The sequence below is a fragment of the Chlamydotis macqueenii genome, chromosome 1 (assembly GCF_036417535.1).
Source record: "Chlamydotis macqueenii isolate bChlMac1 chromosome 1, bChlMac1.mat, whole genome shotgun sequence".
In the NCBI taxonomy this organism is placed as follows: Eukaryota; Metazoa; Chordata; class Aves; order Otidiformes; family Otididae; genus Chlamydotis; species Chlamydotis macqueenii.
In genome coordinates this window covers 152,643,738-152,649,737 of record NC_141556.1, presented here as the reverse complement: position 1 = coordinate 152,649,737, position 6,000 = coordinate 152,643,738, and positions in this window count along the sequence as shown.

Below are 6,000 nucleotides of genomic sequence, written 5' to 3'. Positions count from 1 at the left end.
GTGATTCTATGATTGTTTAAAAACTTTTTTTAAATTTTAAATAAAAGTAAAGACTTTAGCTCAAGATATTGGAGGTAAGTGCCTGGAAATGTGAAAAATAATGTGGGAAGAGCCTTGGAGGGCAAATAAAAGGAGCTGAGAATGAAATATTGGAAAGTGAATATGAAAATTTTTGCAAGCCAATCCTTTTAATGTTTGAGGAAGCAGTTCAGAATTTGTAAAGGCGTAGAGTGTTCAATACTGTAAAAGTCTCTCTTTGCTCCAGTTGGTTGTTTTAATGCTTATTGAGAGGTTAGCTGAACTGTCATGCCAAGTGACCTGCTAAGTTACCACCTAAATTTTGGAGTTTATGTTCCTTGGCACCCCAATAAATTTTTATTAATATTTGCAGAAATTGTTATGAGTTTCCAGGCCTTCTGCTGTCAGGTTGGTTATTTTCTCCTGTATTACATTTCTAATATTCTACTGTATTGCTAATAATGTAATTTTAGGATTTTTTTTAAAAAACTTCACATTTCTCTGACAGCCTCAACTTCTGAATTATGAACTTTATAAATGTATCTCAGCCTTCATTGGAAGTAAAGTATCTACACATTTCAGTTTCTAAGGAAATGCTTGAAAATATGACTGGAGCACACTCTAGAGGCTCAAAATCTCAATGGCATATAAATAACTCCAAATTTATTAATATTTCAAATCTAATGATTTTAAAGCCAATCTCATGACTTTTCAAAGCATGTTTCAATTCTGATGAAAATCTGAAGGAAGGTTTGTAAATACTATGGATTTCCTTATCTGCCGTTCTTCCAGAGAACTCTCTTTTATTGCTCTTAATCTGCTGACAGGGAACTTGGTTTTGTAAATTTTGCTGACTCTTATATATAGGTCAAAGATGGATGAAACTCTGCCAATTCATAGAGATGCCAATATTATTTCTGGAGTGTTTTGCAAAGTGGCAAAATTTGTCTTGGTAGGTTTTATAAAAGGATTGTGTCCTGGAAAGGACAAATGCTGCACTTCATAAATTTATTTGGAAAACCAAGACAAAAGTATATGTGAATTAAAAAATTCTAAACAGGTCTGCAGATGTCATAAGATTGTATAAAATTTTGTGTGCCACTTAAAATAGGTTGCTAGCCTATGCAGGGGCTATATGTTCTGTTATTTTACATCATGTAACATGACTGGGAAACTTGCATGGAGAAGAGGAAGAGCAGGCTTTATAAAAATCCTGATTTATATGTTGCTTTGACTCATCTGAGCTTGACCATGTATCTATCCATCTCCACTTTGCAGATTTTTTTTTTTAATCTGTGTAGTATTTCCCATAAAATGTGAAGCTCTTCAAGTGTAGCAAAAGGATTAGTGCATTTTTTGGATGGCTGACACTTCAGGATCATGCTTAGTAATGGGTTCACGTTACTCTCTTTAAGGATGGGCTAAATGTCCTGTTGAGTGACCTAGACAGCTGAGTGTTGTCACTGTAGCTGAGCAGCAATTTGTAAAATCATTCATGCTTTTTCTAAGCTGCCAGATAGGCATCTATCAACGCTGTCAAATTTTGGTTATTATTTTCAGCCATTTATTAAGCATACACGTTGCCCGCTTGGACTCTGTTGATCATATATCATTTTATGCTGACACTCTAGAGCCTCAAAGATGAATCAAACTCAGGCATCCCTGTCTGGGTGCGGAGCCCACAGCCAGTAATCACAAGACCTTTCTTTTTTTAAACTGCAGTTGGTGTCTCTATTCCCGCTTCTCTGGCTGGTCATCACTTCATTACGCAGAAAATCTGCACTCCAGTCCTCTGTCTCACATTGGCTATGCTGCCTGTTTGAACAATTTGGGGCAGAATCAGGCATAACCCGTAGCCGCCTTCCTGGGTACAGCTTCCAGGGATGTGGAGCCTGTCCTCTTAAAAAACGAAGCCACTTGGCACGCTCTTGCTGAGGACCTGGAGACGTGGCCAAGGCAGCTGAGGGATTTGCTGATTTAGCGTGTCCGTGCTGGGGCAGGGATTTCCAGACTATAACCTGTGAGCTAACATTTACATTTGCAACAGGTGGATTTTTTTTTTCTTGTTTCACTGATAGAGAACCTTTACATTTTGGAAGTTGTTTGAACGACTGTTGAGGCCAGTGAACTGCTGTGATTGTAGTTACTAATCCCTGGCAGAATCCACACAGCTGGAAGTCAGGGATAAAAGGACAGAAAAAAATTCAAGGATAAAAAATACCCAACTGGACCCAGCCCAGAAGCATTTACTCCCCTTACATGAGGTACAGCTGAGGACATACCTGAGCCATTACATCAAAATAAGACCTCTCATTAAGGGAAGGGAAGGCCATGGCAAAAAAAAACCGAAAACCAAACCCAACAACAACAACAACAAAAAAAAACAGAACAAAAAGCCTGAGGTTTTTTTTCCAAAAGAAGAACTTCTAGTTAAATCTCTCTGGGAAGAAAAACTTATGTTTTCAAAGTAACTACCAATAATGACAAAAGAAAAAGAGGAAAAACCCCACAAAGAGTAAGTAAAGTGAATATGAAGGAGGGAGAGAGCATCGAGCAAGAGAGAAGGAAATAACGTGCCATGTGACTGGAGTCAGAGAGGGAAAGATCATACTCAGGGTTTGATCCTGAGCCTTTTCTTCATTTACTGATTTTGGTGCCTAGCACTGATGCTGGGTAAGACACCCAAGACAGGTTATATATACCATATTACCTTCCAACTAAATAAAAGTAATTAATAGCTATACCTAAGATAGGATATTCTTAGGGAAGACATCATTCATATTTGCTTTTTTTTTTCAGTGAGTTTGCTACAACTCTATGGCTTTATATTTTCAAAAATTGTTCCTGATTGTGCAAATGCAAATAAAGGCTTGCGCTATAGCCTTTATGTGTGGAAACAGTACTGCCATATCTATAGCTAAAGGCCAGGGAGAAGTCAACATGAAATGGGCTTGTTTCTTACCTAATATTTTAAAAATAATATTTGTCCAAATACCACTGACTGTAAGTCTTGAGAAACATTATTATTTTTATTAACCTTATTTTAACAATTACAAAATTAACAAGTTTATTTAATTGTTAGTTATGTTTGGGTATTTTGTAATACCTTTATAGAAACATTTTTTTCTTTCTTACCATTTATTTATTCCAGATTAGCCTTCAAATGTGCTTATTTTTAACTGCTTGCACAGGCGCCTTTGTCCATTGCTAAAATTCAGAAGGACAATTCCACTACAACAGAATTAAGAAAATCATGCAGCGGCTATATTTTTTTGAGCTACTGTTACACACGTGTCTGTAAAATCAGTCCATATGGACTGATAAAAATCATACTGCCTGAATAAAATTTGTATGTACACAGTGGTCTGAAGCCTGCAGTTAAAACTGGGAAGAACCTTTTGCTGCCGGGAATGTGACAGAAAGCAGAAGCCGCTTCTGGCAAAGACCTATAATGAAGTTAACTCCCATTCATTGAGCTCATCTTACTGGTAAGGGGAGGCACTGTAAAAGTAATGATTAAGAGACAGAGCTAAGAACATCACTGAGCTCAGCATACTATGCATTTCAGCTTTTGTGATTTTATTAGCTGTGTGGATGAGGTCACCTTTTGAAATAGCTGAGAGGAAGAGAAAGGAGGACAGATGCTGGTTGCCTAACATCATGCTGCTAAAGAAATCACGCAGCCTCTTGCTAACACCCAGAGGTTCATTTTGGGATGCTGTTTTCTGTATCTTGAAGGATACACCAGAAAATTAGGATTCTTCTGTTTTAGTTTGTTTCCCTGAAAATTCTTGAAGAGTAAATCAGAGTTTTTGTATTTCTTGTGAATTCTTGTAAATGCAGCCTGTCATCCTGGAAAATCATAAGCAGTCACTGTAATTGTGGCGGTCTTTCTGGTCAAGGGTGACCAAAGAGACACCCTATTTTATGCCTGCACTTTAAGACCAGAAGTGAGAGTGATGATTATTTAGTCTGACATTCTCCATAACACAGGTCACATCTTAAGTCACAGTCATGGAGGGTCCATGTGATAACTGGCTGCTGTCTCATCTGCTTTTTCAGTACTGAGTAATAAAATGCCTCGAGCATATTTCTATATAGTTGGGGTTTTTTTTTAATCTGAAGGTGATTACTATGAATTTCTGTTAGCAAATCCATCACAAGGAAAGATTAGCTATTTTTCTCTAAAACTCATTGATTACTGATCTTTCATTTATAGCTGTAATTCTAGTTCACGTTGGAATTTAGTGCTATTTTTTTATTGCTGTGTTTGATACATACATTTTCTGTGTGAAATCCCTGGGCTTGAAAGGACATCAAAGTTCATCTACTGCATCTTCCTGTTGCCAGGCAGGAACATGTGTAGATATATCACTTCTGACAGATACTTGTCTCATGTTTTCTTAAGGGCTGCTAACAATGCGAAGGTTACAGCAGCTCCCCAGAAAAGCTGTAGAGGCATTTCCCAGTGTCCAATCTGAATTTGCCTTGCTGCAGTTTAAACCTGTTCTTTCTCATTTCATGCATCACAGACACGGAAAACACATTATTTCCATCTGGTTTGCAGTAGCCTTTCTATGTATTTGAAGATTTGCTCCATCTTTTTGCATAGGTCGTATATTTTGTTTACTATCCTGTCGTTCCTGCCTTGCATTCTCACTTTCCCCTTCCTATTATCGGTAGCTTCATTTAGCACATATATCTGTTGTTATTAACCTTCTTTCATTTTTGCCTCGAGTACTTAAAGTTAGAATGTTCACAGTGAATAACTTCTTGATAGTGAATAAACTTGCTTTTCTATTTTACCTGGGTTATTTTATTCATACTGGTAAAGACACAAGATTTCTAAAGTCAGAGTTTTTGTTAAGTCACTGGAATTTAAAAACTTTATTTTGTTTTTTGTTTTTTGTTTTTTGAATACTGTTTTCAGCTCTCTGGTATAAAAAAGTTCTCCAGCTGAAAAACTGGTACGTATCCCTCACATTTTCCTCTGGTCTTGGGATGTCAGACTGGATGATTTTGTGCAGGTGCCATTACTTCCAGGAAAACAGGTTTGGGTAGCAGTGCCATATATCTGGTCCCTCAGAAAGATTTACCTTCAAATTAGCTAGATGGCCAGTGCTACCAGCTAGCAGAGAGTTTGACTAGTCTGCCCCTACTTGTGTTGATGGTACTCTCCTTCCATGCCCAGCTTCCAAGGGTGACAGGTCTGCGCTCCCTGCAAGGCAGACCTGGATCATTTCACCTCACATAATCCCAGAGCAGAATCGTGGAATAACTTGGGTCAGAAGGGGCCTTTGGAGGTCTCTAGTCCAGCTTCTGGCTCAAAGCAAGGCTTGTGCAGGGCTTTTTCTAGTCAGGTTTGAAGAACTACAAGCATCTGGTCTGGTCTCCTCTACATGAGATATGTAAAGACAGCTCTTTTCCAGTTCTCCTTTTGTGTTGTGTCCTTCATTCAGCCCCTGGACCACCTTTGTGGCCCTGCACTGGACTGGCTACAGACTGTCAGCAAGTTTCCAGTACCGGGAAGCCCAGGATGTGATGCACTTGCTCCAGATGTTGCCCCTCAAATGGGAAGAACGGCCTTGCAAGAAAGAGAGGAAAAATCACTTCCCTTGGCTGGCTGGCTACACTTCAACACTGCATACTCGAAGCAGCAGGGGGTTAATGTAGCTGAAATAAAGTTTTTGTGTAGATTTAAAAGTTGGAATTTTTTTTTTTTTCCTTTTTGCTTCAGGCTATTTAGAATCATAGAATGGTGTGGGTTGGATGGAACCTTTAAAGGTCATCTAGTCCAACACCCCTGCAAGGAGCAGGGTCAGCTTCAACCAGATCAGGTTGCTCAGAGCCCTGTCCAACCTGGCCTTGAATGTTTCCAGGGATGGGGCATCCACCACCTCTCTGGGCAAAATTTCTATAAGTTTTCTTCAGAACAGTCAATATTTTTGCTTAGCCCCCATGCAACTTTTATTTGGAGTTTAT